This window comes from Lates calcarifer, linkage group LG6 (assembly GCF_001640805.2).
Source record: "Lates calcarifer isolate ASB-BC8 linkage group LG6, TLL_Latcal_v3, whole genome shotgun sequence".
NCBI classification, from domain to species: Eukaryota; Metazoa; Chordata; class Actinopteri; family Centropomidae; genus Lates; species Lates calcarifer.
Genome location: NC_066838.1, coordinates 15,577,275 through 15,590,552, shown reverse-complemented (window position 1 = coordinate 15,590,552; position 13,278 = coordinate 15,577,275). Strand labels below are relative to the sequence as shown.

The 13,278-nt window shown below is 40.4% G+C and overlaps 1 long non-coding RNA gene across 1 annotated transcript in view; it reads right to left on the bottom strand.

Moving 5' to 3' along the window:
• Positions 1 to 2,537: 2,537 nt before the first annotated feature.
• The window catches only part of LOC108877941 (uncharacterized), a 32,471-nt gene continuing 21,730 nt past the window's right edge, over positions 2,538 to 13,278 (bottom strand). Inside the window, exon 4 of the long non-coding RNA XR_001960175.2 lies at positions 2,538 to 2,652. This is a non-coding gene — a long non-coding RNA (uncharacterized LOC108877941). The remainder of the gene's footprint in view (positions 2,653 to 13,278) is intronic.

Genomic DNA, 13,278 nt, shown 5'->3' with positions numbered 1-13,278 from the left:
GTCCAGTGTTTTGTTGACCAGCCAGCCCCCCATACACCAACCTTCTTACCTTCCTCATATGGAAGATCATAATTACATTGGCCATAGTCACTTAAATATAAAGAGTGAATCTGTATTTTCTCACGGGACAATCTTGGCATACCTGCATCATTGGCAGATATGTTGGCTGATCGTAGGGCCGAGCAGGATGATTATGCCAAGGCCACAAAACACAATACAAAATATATTGGAGGTAACATGACCCTTTGTTGTCCATAGAGGTTTCACTGAAGATAAGATAGTGGTTTTTTTTGTTATCATGAAACTCATATATATTCTTCCGGTCAGCATCAATCATCTGCTTGTCATTTCTCAATCCAAATAAGACACTTGTATGTGTTTTGGTGCATGTGTGGCCATGTCTCTACATGTGTAGCAGCCCACGTATGCACATACCAGTCTAAATGGAAAACTAATAAAATGGGGTGACTCCTTTATCAGACCTCTTTTGTTATGTGTGTCCTCATTTCACTGTAAGTGTGTAGGTATAAGAGAGGTGAAATTGAATTTGCCCCCCTTCATTCCACTATTTATTGTGTTAGGCCACAGCCTGCGCAGAACATCCACACTGAATAACAAATAAATGAAATGCATTTCACGTGTACGATTGTAAAACAGAGCAAAATGGAAAATATGTCCCTGTATGTGAAACAGTAGCAGTGAAGCAGCGTCACATAATGAAGCTGCATGGCTTTTTGTGGCACAGTGGTTACAGCGCAGGGTTGGAGTATTGTGTTACTGTGAATACTGAACCCACTATCTCCATCTCCATCCACGCCCACAACCACACAATCCCTTTCTGAAGCCTACTTTAAAAAATGTATGCATCCTACATGCTGCATAATGTGGATATCCCTGTGATTCTTTCTGCAATATATGAAAAACCACAGATGTAATAAAAGATTTGCTTTGTTTAATGTTTCAGAGCACTGGGGATAGGGAACATGCTATTAATTTTCTGAAAACAGCAGAGAAACATACCTTCTGCTGTATACTCTCTGCATCCATACTGTATTTTGCCTCTGATAATCACCTAGCACTGGGGATGAAGATGGAGCAAGACACTGTCATTCACTGCCAAGAGCACTGGCTGCAAAACAGAGCCCTGACTAGACTTTAAGCGCTATACCATGCTTGTGAATATTCATAGGGTTTTGGAACAGGTCCCAGCATTCGGAGCACAACAGAGTGGATCACTGTGACAGATATCAATCTGACTGCTGGGCTCCCCTCACAAGAAACCAAGAGTAGTGTTTTTTTTTTTGTTTTTTTTTTTTTTACAGCCGTATAAAGTCTGCTAATGAAATCTATCTCATTGGAGCATAAACAACTCACAGTGTGGTTGTCCATCAAAACAGTCTCCAAGGACTCTGATGTAGACCATGGGGAAATTAAATCATGATCCGAATCACATCAACTGCAGGCATCTCCTTCTGAATATGTCACTGTTTTATTTAATACTTATTATATAATATTTAAAAGCACTGTATTTTTTGATTGAATGAAGAATCGTGGTCATGGAAGAAAATAAGCCTGCAGGAGAATATATATGCACATCCATGACTAACGTACACATAAACATGACAAGAAGGATAGAGAGAGAAAGAGACAGAGAGAGAGAGAGAGAGAGCCTCGAATCCCAGAATGAAATATGATGACCAGTGTAGTAACTGCAAAAAAAGAGAAGAAAGAAAGCAGAAGTGACAGAGAAGTGTAAAACCAGTCATTTTTTCATGCATGTGAGTGACAGGTGTGTGTGCTTGTGTGTGTGTGTGTCTATCTGAGTGTGTATGTGTATGTCATGTGTATGTGAAGTTCCTGCATACCTATCCAACGGTGGACCTTCCCCACTCACCAACAGTGAATCTGAGAGGGAACATTTTGGAAGTCTGTTGTTGCTCAGGCCTTAATTCATGATATAATTATCACTAAGGCCCACTGATGAATTTATTTTCATTTTAGCCAAAAGGGGACCTGCAGGTGTTTGAGTGTTAGAGTTCATCCTCAGCAGTGGCTCTGTAGACGAGAGCAGGGATTTTAATGACTCATTCACACATGTTGTTTTTTCACCTCCATAGTGTGAATGGCTTGCAGCCCCAGGCAGGCTGACAAACTACAGGGACGGCTGTTTAACAGGCTAAATACTAAAGGAACCGGTCTCCTTAAACACAATTTTTGTTGTCATTTTGTAAAATAAATAAATGCTCAACTATAGTAGATATCCTAACTAGTTTCAAGCTTCACATTTTATTGAAATCAAGAAGGCCGGGGAATTATAATATTCTAAAATCTAATAAAAAGTACAAACAGGATAAAGTTAGAAATCAGTTATTAAAAAATTGGAAATTAATCAGCAAAAGCACATCTAACATCAATCAATTTTTATCAAGTTTGTACTTGTATCCTCAATCTATTCATATAGGAACAGGATACAATTCCAAGTCCAACATCCAAAGGATGGGCTGCTTGAAATCTGAAGATGTGATTTTGATGCTTACCTGGGAATTTTGGCATCCAACACCCAGAATGAAGACTGTAAAGTGCTCAGGAAAAAGCGTGGAGCTTGGTGCCAGAAGTGCAGCATCTGGTTCAAATCCTGCCTGTTTTTGGTACCTGAAGTGTCAAAACAAGTCCTGTTTTCATTCATTTTCTAGAGACATAAAAAAAAACCTTTATACGTATTCATGTCCCAATATGTGTTCACCACAGTTAACCTGCACACTTCGATCCCCCGTCGGACAGGTAAAAAAAAAAACTTTCAATAAAAAAATGTATTCCTAGAAATAGGTTGGTTGGTGTTATGTTGGTAAGGCTGGACTGTTTGTGTGTGGGTGGGTTCTGGGTGGAGTTGTACTACATACATTTGCATTCATTTTTGGACTTTTGTCTGACCTTGGTTTTTTCCTGTGAAATAGTGGTTGATCAATGATTTAAATGAAACCATCCAAAAAGTTTAGAGGGGAAACTCCTCCTTGGTTGGAGTGCTAATGACTCGTATCCATAAAGTGATAAGAGACACCAACCAGACACTGCTGTAAGAGCCACCAACCAAAAAGGTTAGGAACCACTGGTTTAATATTTAACAATGCACTGTATTTCATAGTGAACTAATAATTTGTCATTATGTTTTTTTAGCAAATAATGGAAGCACAAGTAAGGCACAAATAGTACTTTAAATTGTACTTAAGAGCAGTACTTGAATAAATGTATATGTCTGTGTGTGTGTGTGTGTGTGTGTGTGCATTCTCTCTTACAGTGCCACATTCAGTCTGCCCATATGGCAAGGAGAGCAACAACTGCCCTTGCATTCACCAAAGTTCACTATTACATGAGAACAATTTTTAAGCTTTATAAGTACATTTCAGAATTTGCATATCCTCAAAGTCAGCTGGAGTAATCTTCATATTGACAAAAGGCCAACACTGGCATCTTGCATTAATTGCTTGGACAGCACATGCGGTCAGATGCAAGGTCCAAAACAGCTGTCATACTTTTTTTCCCCCAGCTGAGTGCAATAATCAATTTTACATCATTGAACATTAGTTTGCCTGCATGCTTGTGTATGTGTTAATTTTGCCTCCGCTGACCACACCACAAACCGCAGACAACTGTCAGTTGTGGCTTTTGCTCCTTCAAGGCAGTGGTGTGGTTTATCATGAGCTGGGAAATGCCACTTCAGCGAACGAAAGATTCAGTTGCGGAACGGTCACATTATAGTGCTGAATTAGCACATATGAGACGAGGGAGACATTCAGTTGACATGCATGTTATGTGATTGGTTTTGAGAGTGAAACAGCAGAAAAAGCTGCAGGGCAGGCACTTTTTTCTGAGGGTCATTCGCATCATGGCCCATACCCATGTTGCTCAACAGCATTGATCAGCAGGCTTGGGAAATGTTTTCAGACACATAATGGCCATCCGATATCTGAAACACGTACATTGCATCTGACACAAAACTAGTTCTAAAAGCACTCTGAGAAATACACTACCGCATGTGTCGCAGGTTGGCTTTAAAAATGATCAATGTGTGCTGAGACCCATGTGACTGAATATGAAAACATTGGAAACAATATAAAACATGGTTCCCAAACAGACGAAGTGAATAAAGCATCATTTAAAATTAATGAAATAGAGGAAAAATGGTCTTGGTCAATAAAAGTAAATGACAGCCCTTAGGTTGATTTACAGCTTGAGAGGGGTGGTGCAGAACAACAGTAAGTTTTTCATCACGTTCCTAGCTTCCAGCCTCTATATCAGAACCCAAGTCAACCAGCAAAGTAGAAAGCCAAGCTTTATCAAATATTAAAGTATGTCAGGTCTAATTTTCCAACGTCAGTGTGGCGGAAATGCAGCCATGACAATACACACTGAGGTGATAAAACAGCAGCAGTCTGCGGGGTAATATGAGTTACAGGTACAGACGGAGAAGTTAGTTAGAACTAAGAAGTGGGCATGCTCCACTGTGCTCCACTGTGCAGTGCACTGTCTTTATGTGCGTATACTGTGTATATTACATGTGAGCAAAAATGAAAGATGTGCCAGGTGTGAGCACACGGCTGACAGTTCTCATTAACCAGAAGACTGCATGAGATGAGATGTAGTGAGACATGTTATGGATTGAAATGACAAATATCTTTCTGTAGGTCTAGGCAGCTGCTCCCGTGGAGAAATGAGGTAGGGGTAGATGATAGGGAAAGGTGAGGTGCGTCTCATATGCCAATGACACAAATTACAGCCTTTTTGTCCAAGTGCTATGCTGCAGCAACACCTCAGTTACATGTGTGTCAGTAAAACCTGTTGATACACCATGAAATCCCTCTGCAGTATTCCCATTAAGTCTGTTCTCATCTAGAGATATTGCAACTTGCATCATTTCAAATCAGTGTGCACACAACTGATTGCTACTCTTTTCTTCTCTCAGTTAGAGTAATTACCTTTGATTTGTGTGTGTGTATATACACATACATATATATATATATACACACACACACACACATATCTCTCTCTCTATACACACACACACACACACACACACAGACTGTATTTTTTAAAAATTCTGATTTTAATCATAACATTTTTGTACTTGCTATGGTTCCTGACACATCTAAATTCACTGACAGGGTATACTTGCACCTCACTGGTGCTATTGCTGCATTGACTGAGCACACTAATTGCTGAACTGAGCTCTTAGCCATCATCATGCCAGACTGCACCTCCCATACAACCAAGCAAGGCTGAAATACTTATTGTATAGTAGTGTCTGCCTCAGGAGAAATAGAAATAAATCCAGTGACTTGGAAAAAAAAAAGGACAGATACAATATGTACATGATACAGCTCATCAAGATTGGTATTGGTATTGGTCTCCAGGGGCTGAAATCATTTGCAGTACAACAAAGGTGTAATTGTTCTTCACTTTCTCGTGTACATTTTGATGTTTTACCATAAGTCTTAATACTGGAGGTTAAAACATGGCTCAGAGGTGCAGCAGCTCTAATGATGTAGTTATTACTTCTGAGGTGACTCATGGTTGTATCACTTCAACCCTGTCGCAAAATGTTGATACAGAACATCAAAGCATTTGTTAATAGCATATTACATACAAGGTAAAGCTGGGTAAAAGGCAATTATAGCCACTGTTTTCATGCCACCTGGATTGATCATTATTCTAGTACTGTTGTGACTGGAGCCATTGCTATCGGCACTTCTTCTCGATCATTATCCCAAATTAATTAGTTTTCCATTCCCCTCCTGTGTCTCAACCTCTGCCTTTCCACTTATCACCAAGAGCAGAGGAGTAAAAGTCCTGTATCCATCAGCACTGAGATCCAACTCCTCAGTGGAGAAATAGCCTCTCCTCTGTTCTGGCATTTATCATTTATTGATGACGGTAATTGTTCCTGGCACCACTGAACAGAGCAGCCCAGACACTGTGGATATTAAATCACTTTATCACCCCGAATGAAGGCTGCAGTTTCCCCGGCATCAGACGTCATGTGACAGTTTACTTTCTGATGCTTTTCATCGTCATTTAGGGAAGCAAGTTTGTCATTTGGGAAGTGAGTTTTTCCAATGTCTTGTTTATATTGGTACATTCTGTAAATGACACTTCTTCTCTAATTGGATCTGAGCCTCCCTCTCTGTGGCAGCCAGCACATGAGGTGGAGCTGTACATCTGCTATACTAGGATGAGCAGGATATTAAATGTGTCGTCTCCTCTTCACGGGCAGATGGGAAGTGCTCATTGAACCTGCCCTTTCTTTAATTCTGATGCCAGTAAGTGGGTTGAAAATAAACAGCATCACCTGGGCGATGGGTAGCTCAGCTGTTAGGGTCTTTGCACTGGAATTCTACATATGAGGTATATTTGAGGATTTGAACATGTTGTTTCAGAGCAAACACACAGATTATTGGTGTTGATTGTTTTTTTTCCAAATAACCTCAGCTTTGATCAAAACATGAAGAGAATCTCAACATTCAACTCAATTTTATCTATATAGCACTTTTAACATAGTTGACGTGTTGTACAGCACAGCACCTCTCTTGCCTCAGAGGAAAACATGGCAAAAACAACAAAAACTAAGTAAAATAAATAAGAGAAATAACAATAAAATCACATGATGCACAATGCACCACCTGCAGAGGCCAGACAAGAGCTGTTTAGGTCATGCACAGTTAAATTTCCAGTGAGTTAAAGTACACTTAAGTAGACTTGAAAACATCAATAGACAATTCAGAGCCATGTAAACATGGTTTAACTACATGATCGGTTATTTTGTTTTTTTTGTTTGTTCGTTTTTTGTAAAATTAAAGCAGTAAAGTATGACTCCTGATTTTTTTCATATGATTTCACAAAGTCACTGACAGTGAAAAGAGAAGTTATTTATTTGGATAATGAGACCTTGCTAGAGCATATCCAGTAGATGGAGAAAATTACAGGACCTAGCATAGAACCTTGGTGGACACCACAGGAGATTGAGTCTGAGTTGTTTGTTGAGACAGTGAAGTCTGTTAGATTAAAATGAAGAGGATCGGTCTAATGCAGAACTGGACAATCAGAAAACTCAGCTATGTATAGATGCAGCCAATTCCTCTCTTAGCTGGGTATGGGGGATATAATCACAGGCAGTGCAGCTGACAACCAGCTGGGAGAGGAGGCTGGGACAGGAAAGTGGTTGATGGGTGAGGCGTCAGGTTTGGTGATAGCAAGTGCTATAAAAAGTTACATGGTGAAATGAAATGCCAATGGAAAAAAATGTGAACATGAAATAAAACTTTAAAAGAACATTATGAAATAAATGGTTCAGTCAAATAAAAATTACCTCAAAACTCTGTCACAGAGAAAATAAGATAAAATGGTACTTCAGTAATCTGGAATTTTAAATTGGACAATTTTCGAGATCCATTTTTCTATCCTTTTTGCTGGTTGACTTTTATCTCAGCTTTCCACTCTGCTTGAAGTGTGTTTCACACATTTGCCTTAAGGGTAACCTAAATAGGACAGCGAATAATGACAGCTTCAGAGCAGAATCACTTTTTGGACCATATTCCCAGCAGTCCACATATTTTTTCTCTCTCTTCATTGACCTTTCCACATCAGGCTAAACATTTGGTGAAAATAGGATAAGTGCTTAAGATTAACATTCCCTAAATTCCTCAACTTAATATGGCTTTATGTTTTCGTTTGGTTGACAAGAGTTTTGAGTGTACCAGAAATAAAGATCTGATAAAGAGCAGGAAATATGGTCACAACAGAGACTAGTCTGGACAGAGAAAGGGTAATAAGGGCATGAGAAAGCAGATATAGCATGATAGCTATCACTCACATCATTCTGCCAGTTCTTTTCAGCAACTCAACTCTGAAATCACTTTCTCCCATAAATATTCTCTTGTGATTTTCCAAAGGTTTTTATCTGCTTAGAAAGCTGAACGGGCAAGTGGGAGGTCCTTTGAGGCTAAAACCCACATGAAAATGAAGTGATTTGAATATTAACTATTATGCCCAGAAAAGTGTGTCCCGGACCAGCAGCTGGAAGCACCAAAGGCACTGAGATAAGCTCGGGCAACTGAGCTGAGAGAGATGGGAAGAGACGAAAAGGAAGTTCAAATGCCAGTGCGATCTGATAAAAACCTGATAAGGAATCAATTAGCTGTGCCTAATATCAGCTTTGTCTATCTCAACCATCTGTGGATCTACATTAACTTTAACAGCTTCCGAGTGCATCGGTATTCCAGGGGTGTGCAGAACTGCTGCCAATCAGTTTCACATGGATGTATTGTTGATGCCATCAGCTCACAGAGAACACTATAGATGCTCCATACAGAATAAGAAAAGCATCAGAAATGATAAATGTGCTGGCCACTGCGTAAGGTTAAATAAATAAAACAGGAAAACAATCTTGTTATGGTGTAAGTTTAATCCTGTCAAAGGGAGAATGAGCATGAGTGAGTAAGTTACTGAATATAGCTTTTTTCTCTCTCTGTCTGTTCTCAACAGTGCTGAGAACTACTCTGAAATATGAAAATATTTTATCTTAAAACATTTATGTTATAGCTATAGGACCAGGCACCACACTTCAAGCATGTTTTAATAATCAAGAAAATAACATATGCATATTGCATATTGCACAAACCCCAGTGGACATTGTTCTGAAAAAAGAGAGAGAAAATAAGAAAGGATTACGTGACTACTTAATGAATATTTGAATTTGCTTAATATTGAATTGCTCTCCATTGCCTCGTGTGTATTCTAAAATGTCTTGAATACCTACTCCTGTTACCGTGGCCTATCACCACTATTACTACATAAAGTGCATATTTATTTTATGAATTGTGAAGCAACAGTGCTCATAAATCCATTAAACATATTAAAATGTAGTTATGATGAATTCCATTAGGGATGCAGAGGCAATGAAAAAGTTTTCTACACATACACACGTGCGTGAGATATGATTTCTGAAACATTTATGTGGTAGTTATTGCAAATATTTGACAGCTGAGCTGCAGCTTTAGATAAACAACATATTGCCTTTGATCAGTTGATGTAAATGTTCTGACTGATGCCTTTGTTTTGCAAGTCCCTCTCCACTCTCTGCTGCTAGGGGGAAAAAAAGGACCAATGACAGACAGTTGGAGCAGTTTAGTGCAGACCAATGCCTTTTCAAAGATTTTGAAAAAGACGATGAGTCTACCTCTCTGTGGTTGTCAAGGACACACCATGACATTGCAAGCAATTCTGTTGCTGCTGTTATAGATAATGACTGGCCTGATTCCTGATCAACATCACATGCTGCCCCAGAACTAACGGAGAAGGACTGTCTGATTCCCAAATGCAACCCTCTGGCGTGAGGCTTTTGACAGATCAATTACACCATCTTGCCCATGCCACCTGTGGTAAATAACTGCGTTGGGGAAAAAAAAAAAACACGCTGGCATAAGCCTGTGGAAGAATAGCAATGCCGTCTTCTAGGTTGTCGGAAACAGCGGTGAATGGGTCCAAGCTCGTGGTGTTTGCCTGGGCATAGGATTACACATAATCGAGTCTTTGAGAGGAGGACAGAGGCTGAATAGGTGAGCCAGGATATCATTGGTTCTATCTTCAAGGCCATTGTATCTGTGTCAGTGTGGTGAATGCATGGGGACAGGGAAAGGTATGGAAACATCTGAGACATTATCTCTGAATGACAGCTGATACCACCCTGGGAGAGAACGAGACATTAAATACTGACAAGGTTTGTGTCTATTGAAGTGGTGATGGAGGAATGTGTGTGCTAAGGTTTTGTCTTTTCCTTTATTGAAGTCTGTTGAGTGTGTCTGTGTGTTTGTGACGTCTGCGCTTTTGTAACTTGTGAATGCAAGGCAACACGATGATGCCAGACCTGCGGCTGTTCTGTCTCTTCCAATTCTTGCCAGGTTTTGGTGAGCTGTTGAATATTTCATCAGCACTGGTGGTGCTGGGTTCTCCTGGGCAGGTGTGGTTTTTGGTTCTCACCTCAGGCAGCCTAAGGTTGCCTGGTAAAATGAAAACATAAGTGTGAGAAAGTTTTCCTGATCAATATTTCAACCGAGGCTAAAATAAACCTGTCACCATGGCCTCTAAAGGACGTCAGGCACAGGAGAGCAAAGCTGCAGACAGATCGAGGACATCCAGGCAACAAAAGGCCAGGTAATAGAGCTTACCTGGAAGTGAGCTGCCAGGAGCGAGCTCCGCACATCGATGGTGTGCATAAATCTGCTCTAATATAGCCTTGGGACATACATTGGTTTGCACCCGCACAGACCATTGGGCGTGAGTAGATGCTTCCCTCACAAATGACCGCTTTTCTATTCTAAGGTTTCAGTTCATGCAGGGATACGTGAGCCCGGAGGGTGACACATGCATTGGCAGATGTGTACGCACAAATACACACAAAGAGAGAAAAACAGCAAGAGAGACTCATTTTTGTTTTGACAGGGAAGTGTACCAGTAAGTAAGCAAAATGAAACTCTATGAAAAGAATACATTTACTTCAGGGAGGCAATTTCAGACAGAAAATGGGTCGTGGCTAAAGGAGAAAAAACAATGCTTAGCGGAGGTATCAGCTCTAAGCACTGGTTAAGATGGATAGATAGATGTGTCTGTAGAGAGCTTTGTGAGGCGTCCCTTTTCCAAACATGACCTGTGCTCTGCGCAGTGTCTGTCTACAGTTCTGCCCTGGAGCCTCTGCCTGTGATAATTACGCTGTATCATGCCCTGGGTTAGTGTTATTAAAGAAGCACTGGAGACTGATAGAGCTCGCTGTATTTTTAGAGTTCAGGTTGCCCTTTTGTCCTAATGCCCACTGCTCTGGGGGATGACGGTCGGGATCGACAGCTGCACGGGCAGAAACAGCCTGGGATAGAGACAGAGACAGAGAAAAAGCAAAAGAGGGAAGATGTCATCTGTTCCAAAAAGCGATTGTTTTTTGGGCAGAAATTTCCACCAGGTTTGTCTTATTTTATGGGGATTCAACAGCAAACAGAGAGGTGTTTACATTTATTATCATCACAGAGAGCTGTGACAGCCGCAGAAATATTTCCTAAAAAAAAACACGTTTTTTGTGAGAGGACCTTTGCCAAAAAACTGATCTTCCCACAAAACGAAATAACCTAGAATTTCTTGTAACATCTTAATATATCATCTAAATCTGAGATGCTGCAGGCCACAGGTTGTCAGAAGAATATTCATGATGTTTGTGGACATGAGGCGATTCTCCTGGTGACAGACTCGACATATTGGTCCATCAAGTGCTCCCTTCTGGAGGCAGTAATGACAGACCAGACGATAGAATTCATAAATCAGAAGCCGGTAGGGAGGGAGGCTGACATTGATGCATGCAGGGACATTGAAAACACAGCAGAGGGAGAGCAAAAGACAAAGGGACACGCTGAACGACTTCATATGCAGAAGACAGTGATGAGTAGTACAGAAAGAGTAATAACTTGTATCACAGTTGCGGGGTATATAAACCCAGGATTGCTCAGTACCAAAGGCTGCATTGTATTTGCATAAATCCTCACATGAGCATCACAGCTCCACACCATCATGCGCACCCAACCACAAGTTTTCCATGCCTGCATGTACAAATAAACACACACTCATGCATACACTACCTTAGCTGTGCTGTGCCGTCAAGGTCATGGCCATAATTACTCACATTACCATAAAGCTGGGGCTGAGTGGTGTTCAATACATGTCTATCCTGCACCCCAAAGGATCAAAGAGAAGGTGGACTACATTATTTTAAAGGCCAGCCCTATCGCCCCACACTTTATTAAGACTCTAGCTGTAAAACACTCGCTAAGCCTACATTCATCACTGTGGTTTTATGAGGCAATAAAACAGAATGGTAATTTACTTTTTCACTATCAGAGGACCTAGACTGACATTTCTCTATTAGATCTGTAAGTAAATCTTTATGGATGCTGGTTGTCTTCACTGTCCATTCACTGTAATACTGACACACTGCATTCACCACTGAGTGGAAAGCGGAGAGGACAGCTGCTCCGCTGTCACACCTTTAGCTGCTGCTCAGCAGGTAGGACAGAGCATCCATTAGCTGCAGCGTTGGTGGTTCGATTTCTGGCTTGTGCTGTCCACACGTCAAAATGTCCTTCAGCGATATACTGAACACCAAGTTGCAAACCAGCGACTCACTTGTGTGTGAGTGTGTGTATGTGTGTGTGTAGATGAGTGAATGAGAGGCAAACTATAAAGTGCTTTGTCCACTAAGGTAAAAAAGTGTAAGAGTACTCAATTTACAAATTATTTTGTTTGGATAATAGTCAGATCACAGGGAAGAGGGAATTACAAGTACAAAGTTGTACAAAATGTATTATATGCTTATATGAAATGTAGATGTGAATTACACTTTGACGCTCATCACTACTTCCGTTCTTTTTCTTTATGAATTCTTGAATAAACGATTTGAAAAGTGCAAAGTTGTTTGTGACCAGATCTATTCAATTTGCATTCCATTAGATTTCTGTTACATTGCCACTGGCCAATAACAACAACAAAGAACAGATTTTCAAAATATGCTTGAAGTGGAAATGGACTACACATAGAGCACCATGTTTCCTCTTAGATTAGATTTGTTTCAAAAAAACAATACAAAAACTAATGATATCCCTGCTTGCAGTATTACATAATGCAGTTTATTCTGATAACATAAGATTTTTTAGGATTGAACTGAGCTCTTTGGTTCCAGCTTTGACTTTAATCCAGTGTGCCCAAATAAGTGCTTCTTATTTTAAGTATGTGGCCCAAATCTTCCGTTTGAATCCTGTGACTGCCGAGGACTGCATTCGTTGCTTTCAGACAAAAGCAATTTGGGTCCTTTTGCCTTGTGGGTGGAAAGGTTTTTAACACACAGGATGGTGAAAGCATCCCATGTGTGCTTCAACCAAACACTGGGGCACAGTCAGAGCAAATGTAATCTTCTACTAAAGCCTGAATCACGGTGTTCATCTCCGGCAGTGAATGATGTTGGTGAACAAGTCTCAGAGGGTAGCAGAAAAGATCAAACCTAACAGATTGGCCCTGGTACCTCTCATAAATGATTGATTGCCAGGTAAACAACATTACCATTTTAAATCAGCCCTCCAGGTTGTTAGCAACTGGTTCCTGACTGGATGACTAATCAATTGACACCACAGTACCAATTTAAGTCTCTTTTTTTACATTAAGATCATGGACGAGCTTTTAACAAGGATGTATGTA